The following is a 17376-nucleotide window of genomic DNA, read 5'->3' on the forward strand; positions in this document are numbered from 1 at the left end:
CCCTACGTGGCACCCCACACGTACACCCCCCCCTTACTGCCTTCTGGAAGCTTCCCTACGGGTAGGTCCCTCCTCATCCCGCTTCCTGCTGCCTCCTCCTCCTCTTCTTCACCGATCGGCGAAAGACAGGCAGTTGACGCGGTACCCCATCAAGTACTATTCCTAACAACTCACCGGTGGATACTAAACCTATTGGGTCAAACCTGTCTCACAGGTGTGTGTCTTTATAAGCTTTAAGATGAACAAGCGGTTAAATTTCTGCAAAATCTGGCCTAAGTTACCACAGGCTGGCCCACTTTAGATACAGTATTTCACGGCCTGAGGAGGGGAGGTGATTTCCCATTTCCTTTCTCAAAACCACCTCAGGGCCCGCAGTGGGATGAGGACAGAAATCCTCCATTTAGTCTGTGAAACGCTTTGGGGATGGCTCAAAGTGAAAGGTGCTATGTAGATAAAGAGGTGTTAGCAGTAGCAGCTGCAGCCGAGTGTGGCTTTAGAAAAATTCTCTCTGAGGAAGAAGTGAGCCACCCTTTTTCCTCTACTAAGTGTAGGAAATAAATGTATATGAAAGAAAATGAAAAGCAGTTTGATAAAAGTGATTTATTAAGTGGGAGACCAAAAGCATCTGAGTTTGATCCCAGCTGGTTGTAGTTAAAAGGATTAAGATCAAGCCTTAGTATTTCATATCTTGAATTATTAAGGGCATGGATTTATCTCTTATGATATTATAAATATATATAAAATCAAATGCAGTAATATAATTATAGTTATTTTCTTGTGGAACAACTCTCTATTACCTAATTTTCTTTGAGTTCTCCTAAGGAGGATTTCTCTCCTTAATACATTTTGATCTTGAGATGACCTTTGCTTAAATATGTTGATACAGTGCAACTAATTAAAGATGGTAATAACAATAATAATTATTTTATACAGTGTTTTCTGGGAAAAAACAAACATTTGATGTAACTTTCAGTCTAAAGATGCATAGCAAATTATGCATGAATTGCAACAAAGTTTAACTTAATCCTTTATGTATTGATGGAGCAGGACTTAACTATTAATAACTCAATATTAGCATATTCATGACTCTTGAAGATATACCAACTTTTGAAAGGTGAAATAATGTAAATTTTTGAGAAATTTCTTACTAGTAAACAATATAATGCCTTACTGACATATTTCCTATATACAGGAAATCCAAATCTTCAGTTCTATATCACGTACACAAAATGTAACATATTTTATCTGCTAATTAAAAAAAAAAAAACAGCAAAAAAACAACAAAACAAAATGATACTGGAATAATGTAACTGTTCTGATGAAATACGTTCTAGTGCAAAGCACCTATAATCCTGACAGATCCCCATACAGCTGTGGAGATTGCAAACATATGGATTTACTCTCAAAGCATTGAAATTCTGTGCTTTGTTAGCAAATTTTGCCTAAAACTAAGGATTTTTCATCCTCCTCAATTCTTGGTACTCAGTTCTCAGAATGTATTTATTCGGTCACGTTCTCACTTTCATCAAAGAGAAAAAAATTAGAGATAGCAAATACTACATTTTTAATAGATTTTGTTTTTTCCTGCCCTAATTTTTCCAGTCTACATTTAAAGCAAGACTGAATCTCCTCACCTGAAATGTTTCCTTACTGCCTCCTCACTGAAACCTGTCAACCATTAGGATGACACAAAAGGGGGTTTGTAATGTGGACAAAATATTTCTGACTAGAAATCTGCATGTTCATTGACTCAGTGTGGCCATCCTGCTGTCAACAATGTCCAGACACAAGTGATGGGCATGGACTTAGGCTCATAACGAAATAAAATTTGGGTTATTATGTCCCATCAGTTCTCCTTCTGACATAGTGTAAAAGGATGACAACTTCAGAAGTATGGGTAGGGGGAAGTCATACCTACATTAGTAATGAGAACAGTATATATATCTGTGTATCTGAGTCCCATAGATCATTGATGTTAATGAAAAAGCTTTGAAAAAACATTTTTAAGTCTGTTTTCTTTGTCAGTAGCATAGGCCCATGGTGTGTTTTATCATTGCTGGTACACTGCACAGACTCCTTTTGAAGAAAACAGAATAGTTTTTGAAAGTAGGAATTAAATGTGGAAAACTCTTAAAGGAATAATGTGAACAGTGATTAAAGTTTCAAATAGATGTGCATTCTTCCTCTGTTTTGTCTGAAAGCCATGTCCCTACTCCACATACCCAAGTGAAAAACTAATTCTGCATATAAATGGAATTACTTCAGTTGATAACAGCTTATTATTTAAATGTAAGAAAGATAGAAAAGAGCACACAAGTACTGTAAAATACATACCAGCTTATTACCTGAAGAAATCATGGCACAGAATCTCTGAAGAACATGGGACTGTATTAAATACTGTATCATTATTAAGTTTTATTGTGCTTCACATTTTGATGACTCTACCTGTTTCAGTCAACGAGAAATGACCAAAGGCTTTTTGGTCATTTATAGAAATCAGATGGTTTTGGTAGAGTTGTAATAGAAAGGTCATGAAAACATCAGATTGACTGTTCATTTACATTTACTAATTTGTCTCCAAATCTAAGACCTACCAAGACAATGGATGGGTTTTTTATATGCTGAAGTTCTTTGAATGACTTAAACAAGAGCAACAAAAGTGACACAAGGACATAATTATATATTGCTTCACAAGATAGTAAAACAACAGTAAGAAGATTAGCTGCTCCATCAGTTACTGCTATAAGAAGTAGAAATACTGATTTGTGATTAAATAGAGAAAATAACATTTCAAATTTTTATCCTCTGACAAGGTAACTGTCTGACAGAACTAACTCTTAATTATTTCCAGTAAAATAGATTCTCAGAACTTAGAAAATCCAAACCCTAAGTGTTTAGTAAAGGAAACCTGGTGTTCTATTACTAAAACCTATCAGAATTCCAGTGTTGCTCTATTAAGTGCACTAGGGATGATTTCCCATAGAAAATGTTTTATTTGTGTCTAGTAACTGGAAGTATTAAAGTTTTGTGGTACTGAAAATTAGCCACAATTTCTATTACAAGATATTCACTAGGAATGAAATTGTGGAAAGGATTACTGGAATACTTTCCTGGAACTTAATGATGTTAGTCCCATACTTGAATATTATGAGATATTTTGTACATTTTCAAACATGCCAGAATATAAAAAAGGTGTGATATGGTCTCTTAAGTTTGCAGTTCCATTTTCCCAATAAAGCTCCACTATATTTTGTGCGAGGCAGTTTTCTGATATTCAGAGGTGATGAATTTTTAGAGGCAGTCTAATGCCTCACATTGATGTTTACCATCAGTATTGTGTTCATTACTGATACTTCCAGCATTAATAGTGGCATTTTATTTTTTATTCTGTGCCACATATGAAAAGTTTTGGTGGTTTGTTTTTTTGGGTTTTTTTGACCAAATTTGAGGAGGCAATTATTCCTAGTGCACAATGCAAATGGGTGCTTCACTGTTTTAAATGGAGAATCATCCTCTGTAACCTGAGGGATACTGCTAAGTCTTATGTTTTTCAAATAATTTCAAGAGACTCATACTCAGATTTGGCTGGAATGTCAAGGCATATGCTTTTTGATGACACTCCAAAGATACAAGTTCTTTTTCTTCCTCTTCTATTGGAACACAGTGTTTTCTTGTAGGAGAAAAAAATAATCAGACATTCATGGAACACACCATATTCTGCCATGTATTTGCTGGTGTGTTGGACATTTATTTAGATTAAAGCACACAAATACCAGGTTTAAATATCTTTTCTGTCCTTAAAATGCATGTGATTAGTCATCAGAGTTCATTGTTTAAATTCATGGGATTTGAAGAGAAAACAAAAGTTCTTACACAAGCCACACAATGCCCTTTCTTACACAATTAGAAATCATTGCAGTGGGGAGTGGGGCTTTCTGTTGTTGTTCATTTATTTGTTTCATAACAGACACATTGCAGGAATTCAGTTGGAAAATATCTGCAAGATGAATTTCCAAGCTGATGACCAAAAATCATGTTGCCTGGAAAGTAGATTATGCTCCATTCCTAGGTTCAGATATATACTTCCCACAAGGTCTCTGCAGAACAGTAAAATATTTGCACTCTCCTTGACTGCTAATATTTTAGAATTCAATCAATAATAGATAAAATAATCATTAGGATTTCAGCCATCTTATTAGGCTTGCATTTGACCTTAAATTAAGACGGTGATTAATCACATTGAAATAAACCTCTGACTAATTATTTAGCTATTCAGTTGAACAATAAAACTATCTTTAATGAAGGCTTGCTATTAAAAATATTATTTAATTACATTTTAAATAAATAAAATCCATACTTAAAAAAAAGAAATCAATGTACACATGCTCAGTCTGAACACCACCTCAAGTCACCACGTATCTCCTTCTAGTGACATTATGAAGAGTCACAGCCCAACAAATGAAAACATAATTTCTGAAAAGTATAGAAATATAGTTTATCATGGTTTGCTCTAGCAGAGGGCTCAGGTTGCAATAGTCAAAGACTGCAGGTCACATCATTAATTAAAACCAAAATTGAATTTTAAAAAGCAAACAAACCACAAAGCAGCGAGGTGTTGTTTTGCCTACTATTCTCGTGTTCTATAGATTGTTGTGAGTGCATGTGTACAACTAACTCTTAAAAAGTTAGTTATTTGGTTGTTATATTTGATCCTTAGAAACAATAAATAACACTAACCCATTTCATGTTTCTGAGCATAATACAATAACCCATTAGATTTCTAAAATAAATACTACTAAGGTGTTGTACTTGCCAATTTATACCTTCCCTCAAGAGAACTAAGAGCTTACCATTTAGAGAATATACAGGCTAGTGTTTCATCATTCAGTGGGAAACTTCAACCTTTTATGGTAGTGGGAAGGAAAAAAAAGATGCACAAATAGCTAGATATTTCAGGGATGCCAGACTGCTAAGACATTGCCAGGTAAGAGAGCAGTGTTTTCACCCTGAGTTGCTGGCCTTCCTTAAGCAAACATACAAACTACATACAGTGTACAAGAGAAGAACAAAATAATTGTTGTAGGTTGGTTTTAGACACATACTACCTGCAGATTTCCAAGCATATGTTACTTTGCATAAGATAATTAAAATGCTTTATCCTCTTCAACAAATGAAAGAGGCATCATTTTAAACTTATTTTTCACTCAGTGCTTTTGCAAATTGACTTTGTGTACATCTTCATGACCGTTTTTCAGCAAGCAGGCCACCTAGTGCCTAACAATAACAAGTACTCTATAATGACCTAAACTGCTCTATAAGAACTGACAGTACTCTTAATTGACTGGATATCAAAATCATGTTACCATATTGTAATTCTGCAAAAATAATAGAGAATTAAGTTCCCCCACCCACCCTAGAGGAGGAGTGTGCCAATTTCCTGTAAAAAATTTAAATATGGAATACATATGCACCTTTTCCTTCTCTGAAAGATAAATCCTTTTCTTTAAAAGCTTATTTTCTAACTAATCAAGCTATTTTTGAGATTTCAGTTATTTCAATCTGCAGACAAAATAAATGCCAGTGTTTTTCTCCAAGTAAGATTTCTCATTATTCGTGGACATGTGAAATTTCTAGTTTAATCTAATAAAATACAGAATACTCTAGCATTTTAATAGTGCAAATGACAACCCTGGAATTACAGTTGGAAGGGGTATTTCCTCCTAATTGCGTTTGTGTCAGTATTTTGGAGTCCAATTCAGCTTCTTTTAAGGTTGTTGGCAAAGTTTCCATAAACATCAAGCGTACAGTGCCTATTAAGCTTTCTGTTTCATCTTGGCGATGTGCTGCTTTCCTGTACACTGGAATGAAAATTCTATAATCTCAAGAAGCAGCCAGCGGTCCCCCAAAGTAAAAAAGACTGCTTCTTTCTTTACTCAATTTTAAATTACCCTTAGTGCTTTCCTTGGAACAGTGAGATTTTAAGCCTGTGGAAAGGCTACGTTCAAAGTTATCAGAAGACACTGAAATGATTTTCTTATTCACATTCTATAGGCCAGTTTTCAAATATTCTAATTTGACATGTCTCCATGAAAGTAATTCAGGTCACAAATGGTTTAGTAAGACCTAATGCTTTAGTCTTCCTGAATTTCAGTTTATAGGAAATGTACATCCAGTGCTCTTAAAGTCCAAGTTAAATATATTTACAAATATATATTTCCTCTGGAAAGCCTAATACCCTGAATCTTTTAATTCAATTTATAAACTTGCTAGGACTTACATGTGTGTGTGTGTGTGTGTGTGTGTGTATATATATATATATATACACACACTGCTTATACAGAAAGGAAATAATGAAAATCATTCAGTAAAATAAACTTCTTTTAAACATTAGAACAAAATTTAAAATAAAATTGACACTATTAGATATCTACCTCAAAGAAACAGTGACCGAATATTTTGTTGGTGACAGTGACTGTCTGACTGTCCAATAGTAGCCAAGACTATTTAGAATGCAATGCATTCATTGCTGATAAGATTTAGTCAGATGGGCATGTGCATTTTTTAAAGGTGTTAATTTTTCAAGGGTGTTAATTTGCCTAGAATGGAATCTGAATTCGAAGTATGTTTGAAATAAAAGAATCGTTCCCTCTGTGGTAAATGAAAGCTCCCATTTGCCAATTTTCAAATCTCAAATTTAGATTCACAACAATAAAATTTCACTGTAGCATTTTGCCAGCTTTTTGGAGTTTCACATAGAGAAGGAATTGTCCTTTCTGAAAAATTAGAGTTTTATTAGACATCTCTTGATGTATACTCGTCATGTATTAGAAGGATAAAGGACATCTATCCATATCTGCTTGATTGATCACTTTCTGGTTTGGTGATTTGAAAGGCATAATCCCTACTCAGACATTAATAACAAAAGACCCAAACTGAACCATTTTTTATTCCCTGCCCAAAACAACCTGGGAACAGGGATAGAGATGTCTGGCATAATTAAAACCAGAGCAGATGAACCAGAGCATCAGATGGCCATGAATCTATGCCATGATGGATTTTTAGTGGAATATGAATGTTACAGTATGTGAAATTATAAAAATAATACAATTTAATACCAGCATGCTGGGGTGAGATAGCATTCCCAGAACTAAGAATCGTTGGCTAAATTGGTCTCTAGCAAGGATACAGTGGAAAATATCATAATATAAATATTCATTTTCGGGTTTGCTTGAGCTCCTTAAGATGACAGAATTTTTGCATTTTGTAGTCTTTAGAAATCAATGATGAAGAAGGATCTAAAAAGTGAACACATTAATACTGGCTGCACTACCAGTGCTGCTTGTGCTGTGCTGCCTAACCATTTTCCTTATTTCAGAGTGACAACTGTAAAAGAACCTCATCTAACTTCAAGTTAGAGTACCAGACCTGTGACTGCTGTTGTCATCAACGTGTAACATCCCTTGGGTGACAAGTTCTCTCATTCATCCAAGTGCTCATGCATATTGACAAGGATGCTGCCTGCCAAAAATGACAATACTGCACAGTATTGCTTTAGCTCTATCTCACCTTCTAGACTACTGCATGCCACAGGGTAGTCTGCTAACCCAGACTTTTTCACAAGTAGATCCTATACCAACTGCATTCTTTGAGGTCATTAACAACCAGGATTCTTCCCTGGAAAGTACAATTTTTTTTCTGATGCAAGTGAAAAGACTTCAAGGGAGTGAAGTCATCCATAATGAGGCTTGTCCCATTATAAGCCTAAACTGTAAGGCTCTGCCTGTATTCTTTTTATCCTCAGAGCAGATTAGAAATAACTACAAAAGGTTTTGGTTTCCTGACGGACTGAAGTAGGCTGGAGGGACAATGGAACTGGCTGTTGCAATTACAACATTGGCATCTATTCTAAGCCCAAGCAACACACACTGCTGCAAGCACAGCATAAAAATAACAGTGTATCTATGTATCAAATCTAGTCCTGCAGTAGAAACACTGGTATTATTTGCAAAGTGGTTAATCATTTATAATTCTTCTATTTGAGAAAATGGCCAATAGTATTAGCCATCCAAGCCTCTGTGGGCTAATGTAATTAGTCTTATGCATTTTAAGACCAGATAGAATGGTATTAGGGAGAATGGGGGACTATTTTAATTGGATGATGGCAAAATCCCTCTAAGCACTATGGCTGTCTCCTGTGTTCAAAATCCTTTCAAAAGTTCACAGATTCCAATTGTTTTCTGTGGTAGCAGTATTTCTATCTAAATTATATTAAATGTAACAGCTCATTTCCAGAGTAAAAATGATAAAAGCACATTCAACTATTGCAAAACTGATCACTTTAAATAAAAATATAAGATAATTAAAAGCTGTTCCTACTGACAATACAACACAGCAGCTTCAAAATTCTTCCCTAATTACAGCTGCTAACTTTTAATAACAACTGTAACATGAGTCAGATTTGACATTACAATAGCATCCCAACCTCTACTCTGGGAGAAAGGCTCTTAGGAAAATACAATTACAAAGTGAGCATATCCAGCCAAGACCACTTGCAAGTTTTAAAAATCCCATGACTGCTTTAATTATTATTGTTGTTGAGAAATCTAGATAAGTTCTCTTTGTTTGAATGCAGTCTTTCTAACAAGGTCAAACGTAACCAGGTGGAGATGGTTCCCTGAAAACATTATAGGGAACTTTAAAGGGAATGAGCACTGCTCCTTGGAAAGACCTCCTTCTATAGGCTATTTCTGAGTTAGGGATAGGGCTGATATAAATAGCTTTATACCATTCCTATTCTTTTAAAGTATTTGCATGACAGGATAAAGACATTCTGAAGCATGCTGTACTTGGTTTGGTATTAATTGACCTTTTCTTAGTTTGATATGAATGTGTTAGAGAAGGCAGAGAAATTCTGAAACTGCTGTTGCTAAAAAGCAATGGATGTTTCTGCTCTTCAAGGATATAGTGTCTCTATTGTCTTTACCAGAGGTTAAAGGAGGGATGAAGATGAAAATTAGAGCCAGTTAGGCCTTTTCTCAGCTGTACATCAGGAGCTCTTAATTCCTGATCTTCCAATCTGTCTGACTGAAGAGTGGATCAGCATCTCTCTTTCAAGCTTTGAGCAACTGCAATTGGAATTTCTTTCTATGAAAAGAGAATACAAAAGACAAAAGTTCTTAATTCTGTATCAGCACAGAGAAAATTTCCATGATGGAAATTTTGTCCAGAAGCTAGGAAGACTTTATAGTTGCTGTGCTTTATGTTACCCACAGGCTTAAAGTCTTAAGGCTACACATCTCTGTCCTCTAAGGACACTTACTTATTCTCACATGAATTTAGAGCTATGTACTGTATCTGACAACCTTTAAACCAAAAAGCTTTTTAAACCAAATCACTCTGGATGATTTTTATCCATCACTGAGAATTTACATATATGAAGAAGCAGTTCCATCAGATTGTATTGGTGATTCACTCCACAGAGAAATTGCGAATTATGTTATGAAAAGGAAAAGACACAAAATTTAATCACTGGTCTACTGTACCAAAATTAATGCTAAGATCATTCTAAGATCAATACAGTGTTAGAATAAGAACTGAATCAAATTCTTTTCTCAGATTGTCAGCAGTTTAGGTTTGTCAAATTAATGGACAATTCTTTGTAGACTTCATGGCTTATCCTGTCAGTTTCTTGCATTAAGCAAAATTACTTTTAAATAATTCTTACTGAGGATATCTTTCGACTTAAAGCTAATGCCAGCATTCAGGTATTGAAGATTTATTTCTGTAGAGGTTGACCTGCTACATATCCAAGCAGAAGGAAGTGTTGAGGAACATAATGCTAGGGTTTTCAGTCTCTAAAATGTCTTTGGATTTGTGGTATTGCATAATTCCCAAAGAGTGATACACAGTCTATTTTGAGAAAGAGTGGAATTGAATAGTGAGAAAATATGAAGTGTTGACTTGCCACCCTTTAAGAAAAACCTTCTTAAGATCCAGCTACTTGTAAAATCCATTTCTCTGTCACTGAATGTATACTAAGAGCTGCCAGAGAGGACAGAGTTTTGAAAGAAACCACCATCCTGTTCCCATAGTAGGGCATCAACACATCTGTTAGATACCCTGGGTCACAAGAGTCTGATCCAAGGGTCTGCAACAAGGCAGTTCCTATGCAGCTTTCTTGGGACAACTTTATGTGGCCATCATACAGGGAACTGTGTGGAACCATCTCCTACAAGGTTTTCACAGGATTTAAATGTGCACCACGTGAAACCCTTTCAAGGCTTCTCTTGGTCTTACTATAATCAATGTAGACCTCATTTATATCCCTGTCTCATCAGGTAGTATTCAACTATCCTGAACATGTAATATACACTCTAAAGAGATCATGAGGAGAAAAAACATTGTCGGTGTTGTTTAAGGTCTCATCTGGTTTTAAAAGTAATTGAACAGAAACATTTCATTCCATTTAAAGTATCCCAAGAGAAGTTAGTTGAAGAACTTCTAAGAGCAAATGAGGAAGGTTCTAAAAGAAAAATACCCAAGGGATCATATCTCAGGCACAAATATTTTTTTTTAAATACAGGTGCTTGTAATTACTTGTAAGGGAGAAAACTAATTATGGCAGTCTTCAGGGAGCTTAAACATGGTAAATAGCGAGAGAAAGCAGCCTGGGTTTTTAAAAGTTATTTGTATATATTGCTTACATTTTCATTCCTTGCTGGTGTGGTGTGTCAGCATCTCATTTTCCCTTTTTCTTTATTATTTGTTGTTACACATACCTACTTTTATTTATGTTAAATAATGAGATAAAAACATCACTGCTTTCTGAATTTCCTGCTTTTAAAAGTTTTTAAGAGTTTTCTTTGTATAAACAAATAGTATTCCTGTGCTTACTAAATAAACACATAAAATCTTGTGTTCATCAACCAAAAAAGCTGTCTGAATGTGTTTTGTATTGCCAAGATATATTTAAGCCATGGTGGGAAAATGTAATTTTTATACTTTTAATGTGAATGAATGTGTTCTTGTACTAAACCAAATACTAAACACTGAAAATCTTCCATATATTACTATGGAAAATTGTTGTACTAGAATACACCACATGATACGAGATCTAGATGTGTCTTAAAAGATCACATTCAAACATTTAGAACAGATAAATATGTTTTGAATAAGGCTTTTGCATATGTCCTGGCTACTGGCATCTTCTGTATTCTATGTATTGAATCACCATTCAGACTCAAATTACCACAACCCCAAGCAAAATGCATACAAGCTACAAGCGTTGTGTCCCTTTCTACACATCACCTAGGTTGGCTAAATAAGGAGCAGAGAAGAAAAAACCTCAGTGTTCATGTGTAGTACTTAGCTAGAATGCAGCATGTCTGCATTCATCAGTAAGTTCTAGAGTTCACCACAGTAACTTAGATTTAGGTATGCTTTTTATACAATAAACTGACTACTCAGCACTGTGGTTTATGGTATCTGGATTCTGGTATCATTCAGACAGGATGCTATGAGCTTTAAAAATCTCCTCTTCCACTGACTTCAGTAAACAGAAAGAACTGGAAAGCTGAATTGAAGAAAATAAGTATTTTTTCCAAATGCCTCAGTATAATCCAAATAAAGCCAATGGCACAGAGATATAATTACAGTATATAAGAACAGTACATAGCCAGTACTATATTATTTTGATTTGTATTGACCTTCCATTGACTGGACAGGATTTCCACTGCCCTCGTTTGATTGAAGTCAACGTGAATTTTGACATTGTGAGAGATTCACTGTTGCACTATTTCTGATATTGTATCAGTCCAGAATATTTGCATAGTAAAAATTCTGTTGTATAATGGCTCAAATTGTCTCTTAATACTTTACCATTGCAAATTTTGTCCCCTGAATGCTAAATTTGATGACAATGAGTAACTCTGCTTGTTGTTGTGACTAGTCCTGGACTCCGTGTATGTACAGCATGACTTCATAATACAGCACCTTGGAAGTGAAATCCTCTGAGTGTACAGCTGAAGATGGTTTTCTGTTACCAGCCTTTTACTTGGTACAGCTAATTAAATGATTGGTTAGGTCTCATTCTATTAGACTTTTTTTATATACTTTCCGCTTAGATCTAGATATCTTTCAATTTTTAACAAGCAGTCTCATTACCTATTCCATCTAAATACCAGTAAAAAAATTCTTAAATGATCAATCAGTAATTAATTACCAGAAAATAGCTACACCTCACTGAATTAAGTAAATGTATCTAATTATACAAGTTATATTCATTAAAGTTTCTGAGTGGACAAAGGAAGGCAAGAAGCAGAATACAGACTCTGGGCTTTTCAGAGGACAGACTTCAGCATAGGCAGGGGTTTCCTTCAGGAGGGGGAAGTAAGATCATGTGTGAGGCAGCTCTGAAAGGAAAAGGAGCTCAAGAGGGCTGGCAGACCTCTGAGGGCAACCTGCTGCTAGCAGAACACTCCATTCCATAACTCGGGAAAATAGACATCCCAGGAGATCTGCTTGGTTTCACAGGGAAATCATGACTGCACTCCAATAATAAAAGGACATACATAAGACATGAAAGTGAAGACAATCCAAACTTTGCTATCTTAAGGGGAAAGGTCTTTGTGCTGCCTTAGTGTACAAGGTTCAGGGAGGAAAGGAACTACTAGCATGGGAAAAACCCAGAAGAACAAAGCCAGGCCCTTTACTGAGGTGCTCAGTGAGATAACAAGAGACAAGCTCATAAGTTGATATGCAGAAGGTTCTGACTGGCAAAAAATTCTCAAATTAAGCATTGGAGAGGTTCTGAAATCTCTCCCTGTGCAGGTTAAGACCTGACTAGACAAAGCTTAAAGCAATGAGATCTGAATTCAGTGCCTTAAATCAGTGCTATGATGCTATACAAATTTAATATCAAGGTTAAGATACAGGTATAAGTATGAGCTTGATTTGTGGAATGCTGTGCTTTTATTTCTTTCATCTTGTGCCAGGGAAAAGGTATAAAAAAACCCCAACCTTCACAGCTATTACATTTGTGCCAGGTCAAGAAGTCTGTCTCAATTTTTTTAATATCAGCCAAAGATTACCAAAGAAAAAACTTGATGAGTGCTTTGCATAGTTGAAGAAGCAAAAATTGCTCCTCAGAACTATTTTAAATAATTCTGTGCAGTACCAGGCTTAATGGGCATGTTTTGCCTTTCTGCTAATGAAAATTATTTGAACCATGAAGAGGTTCACCTTTAATCCCAAATACTGATTCAACGGAAAGAAATAGTATTTTGAATGTATTATAGATTCATTAAACTATTCAGCACCCCTTGAAAACTGGAACAGTGCTTCAGTATTTGTTTCAATGATAGATGTTTTCAGTGAGGGAACATATTCATCCTCACCATCAAATACATTAATGTCTGCATAAGACAAATATTTTTCATGTCTTCCAGATTTAGAAATGACTGATTCAAAACCAGAATCTGAAGAACTTTTTAATGTGAATTTCTGTTTTCTCTGATGCATATATATAAATATATATACACGTAATTTCCCTAGCCTTGTTACTAGTGTTTTGAAGATTATTTCTATGAACCCTCAAACACAATGGAAATGTCCTGCTCTTTTGGCTGTGCAAGCTAACTTCACAGTGCTTGTAGAGGTACAGCTACACGACTCTGTTATGGACACCTGACTACTCTCACTGCTATTTCATAATGATCATCCAGGAAGGTAGACTTACAGACCTGTGTTGTGTATGTCTGAAAATTTTAAAGAACATTTTTCCTTTGAGGAATGATAAACCCCTTGTAATTATATTGCCTTTAGAGATGGAATTAAATATGGATCAGGTGCAAGTGTCTGGATTCCAAAAAAACCTCTTCGATCATGAGCAATGTTTTAAGTAGTAGCACGTTCACATTTCTTCTTTAAATTGTATTTGTGTAGGGCCATAAACATTTTAAATAGCTTGCCACGATAAATGGATTTCCATCCAACAATTTCTCATAAACATGTATGTTAGTTATTTTAGTTTGTCAGTAGATACAGTGTGATATGTAACTGAAATTGATACACATTTTGTCTAAATATAATTCCAAGGAAAACAACACTTTTTTTTTTTTCTTGCATTTTAGTTTTATGGCTACAAACTTTTTAAATGGAGGGAAAATATAAGGATGCCATATATCTAGCCATAAGTTAGAAATACCTCAGAAGATTTCTCTATGATGCAGAATGAAAAAAGGAGACAGAAAATACATTTTTCCCTGAAACTTAACAGAAATTATAGCCAATAGGGGGTCATGCTTTAAAATTAAAAAACATGCCTGAACTTTACGACTTCCTGCCTTTACCTTCCAGCAAGGTTTATTTTTGGTTTCTTTCCAACTGAAAAATGGACTACGAGATTCTCTTCAGGTTTAAAATAATTAGTAAACCCTTAGAATACTCATTATAAATAGATCAAAGCTTCCACCCAACTTCAATACAAAGGCAAGCCTTTTAGATCAAACTTGAACTACCACCCATCCCACACGCGTCCTGCTGATAGCTTACTTTGGGTTCTGCTAAATTATTAATGCCAAAATACTGAATAATTCATTTTCTTAAAGAAAAATAATAAGAAAGTTAATTTATAGTGCTTTTATCCCAATTACGTTTTCTCTTTTCTTTCCTTTTTAATCTGGAGTTCTTTTTTTCTATCAAATTAATGGCTCAATCTCATTTATAGGTGAAACAGAACTAGAGGTCCTTACGAAGTCAAGAAAAGGAAAACAAGAAGCATTAAGCATTAATTGAAAAGGTAAAAAACCCAATGTTTGTAATGATCAAACTCTCTTACTCTGCTAACAAGTACCTAGAATTCTTGACAACACTCTTAGATGTCCAGTTCCCAGAGCAATTCAGAATGAATGTAATCAGGTAAAGTGTCACAGCAGAATAACAGACAAAAGTACCCCTGGATGTTACTGTCATCTGCAATATCCAGTTGGATCTAAACAATAACATAAAAGAAGCTGCACTAGGAATTTGAATTTTGGAGAGAACTATATAGCTTTTTACGTATCAGAAATTTCTCTGTGCAGTCTGTGGTTTGAATGGAAAACAATCAATCACAATTCTATGTAAAATACTTTGCCAAACAGTTTGACAAATACATCAAGCCTGAATATAGCACAAAAAATACAAAAGTATCAGAGTGTTGGAATCTCTGTGCCTTCATAACTTATGAACAATATATAATATCAGAAGCATGATATTTAATGACAACTAGCTTTGATTTCTAAAAATAATACAAAAAGTTATTTTATGATCCATCTGGCAACTGAAGTGGATGGCACATCACTTCATGGTGTCTTTATAAAGATTTCAGTACTCACACAGGTGCACTCATCCTGCTTTTCTCTAGCTTATGTGCTTAGAACTTATAAATCAGAGCAACGCTTTTGTTATCAAATTATATGAATCATTATTATTATCAAATTATATGAATTAAAATCTATCTCTAAAGATTTATGAGTTAGCATTTCCATTATGGAACAGCATGTTCAATTTAAGAAAAAATCTTAAACTCCTTAAGATCATTATTTTTCTTTTAATGCCTTATGCTTTTAAGATTATACCATTACTTGGAAATAATTAAATTATTTTTGAGACCTATTGAAATAAAAAACTTTTGACACTGGTTTGCTACAGCAGCCTGTGCACTGATTCAGAACATACAATGTAGATAATGATGAAAAGGTCTGCAGTATCACAAAAAAGCATTTATTAGTGAAAGTGGATAACTAGTTCATGAAAGAAAATGCCCTTTCACAAGGCATTAGTTCAAATTATCCGTGTCAAAAAATAGGATCACTGCATAGAAACGAATGCACTGCAAGCATCTCATCCTTTATCAACAAAGATACATACTACACTGAAACACTACTGTGGCAAACTGGAACTTAGTCACATATTTTCTAAGACTTTCTGTTATGCTATTTAGTAGGTTTCAGACAGTTTCTGAGCAGCATTACTAATTGGCAAGCAACCAATAAAATAAAAATTCTGATTTGCCAGTATTTTCTTTGGACTTGGAGATACCTATAGGTAGAAAGGGCAAATTTTGCTCTAAAATGTAATAAAATGTACTGTAAAATAAAAATGTAATAAAATCTATAATTTTTTTTTCTGCTAGTTTTTTTTTATCACCTAAGTTGCTAAAGATGTAATAATACAGAAGTATAAAACCCATAGTAATTCTTCTCATGGCAGGACCAGAAAAAGCACAGAAAGCATGTATCTATTTTAATCTCATACCTGTTATTAAGGAATATTTACTCACTTTATACTCCTAGATTCTTCAGGCCATAAGGATGCATTTATGTTTGTACACCACCTTCAGCAGTCAATCCTGATACGAACTTTTCCATTCCCTATAATACAAATTCTAAACATCAAATAACTTTCATTCCCAAGCATCCTACTTTATTCCATTCTTACTTATGCCAGAGAATATTTGCTATGCTGAGCACCATCACTAGCAGAAGTAAATAAATAAAAATGAAAATAATGTAGAAATACAGGTTATAGAAGCTTTCTAAAACAAACAAAAAAAAATATTTAAAAATATTTCTTTCCTTCTTATTTATTGTTTTCTGTGGTTCCTAAAGAAATATTTACAGTGACTCTGCAGGACTGGAAACATAGAAATAATATAAGGAGAAAAACATGCAGCAAACAACAAAGATTGTTCTAATTCTCCCAGATAAAAAATGCAGCCATTCATGCTCCTGTCCTGCATTCTCAGTAAGCGTTTCTCAGTATTCTTCCAGTTTTATTCCTTCTACAGTAGCTTGAATTCACCATATACATTGAAACAGCTGCACAGTGTATAGTGCACAGTATGTTACTGTATAGCAGCTCAGACTCAATAAGCAGATCTTTCTTTGGGCTTTTCATCAGGACCAGCCTAAGATGCCTCTATTGATTCAAGTCCTCTTGTACAATCTATCTGGCAAAATGAGGAACCAAATGTCTGCCACAAATTAGAGAGCAGTTATGAAACTTGAAATAAATTTTTCTGTGCTGCTACCCTAGAAACAGAAAATAAAGTGAGGTTCTGGGGCATTTTTGCAGTTGGGTGGGTTGAAGTTGCAATGTGTTTTAATTAAAATAGGAAAGGAAGTATTCGCTACATCACACTTTGGCAAATGAGACTATATTCAGATTAACTGAGAGTTGTAACAGAAGGTGTAACTCCTTAAAAATACAACGTCTTGCAGACGCGCGAACCTTTCTTGGGGGACGGTGCTCCAAAGTCAGAGGTGTTCTCACCAAGGTGCACGGTCAGTGCTCCGATTTTGCTGCCTTCAGGCTCGAGCAGCCTTGTTCGGTGCT

At 34.9% G+C, this 17376-nt stretch overlaps 1 protein-coding gene and 1 long non-coding RNA gene across 3 annotated transcripts in view; one reads left to right on the forward strand and one right to left on the reverse strand.

Moving 5' to 3' along the window:
• Nucleotides 1–17376, reverse strand: part of PCDH11X (protocadherin 11 X-linked) — a 438876-nt gene that overhangs the window by 399341 nt on the left and 22159 nt on the right. The gene's annotated exons all lie outside the window — the stretch shown is intronic.
• LOC139802412 (uncharacterized) lies at nt 111–16780 on the forward strand. Its single transcript, XR_011728592.1, has 3 exons — nt 111–214; nt 14726–14797; nt 16650–16780. It is a non-coding gene; the product is annotated as an uncharacterized lncRNA (long non-coding RNA).

This window comes from Heliangelus exortis, chromosome 14 (genome assembly GCF_036169615.1).
Source record: "Heliangelus exortis chromosome 14, bHelExo1.hap1, whole genome shotgun sequence".
Classification (NCBI taxonomy): Eukaryota; Metazoa; Chordata; class Aves; order Apodiformes; family Trochilidae; genus Heliangelus; species Heliangelus exortis.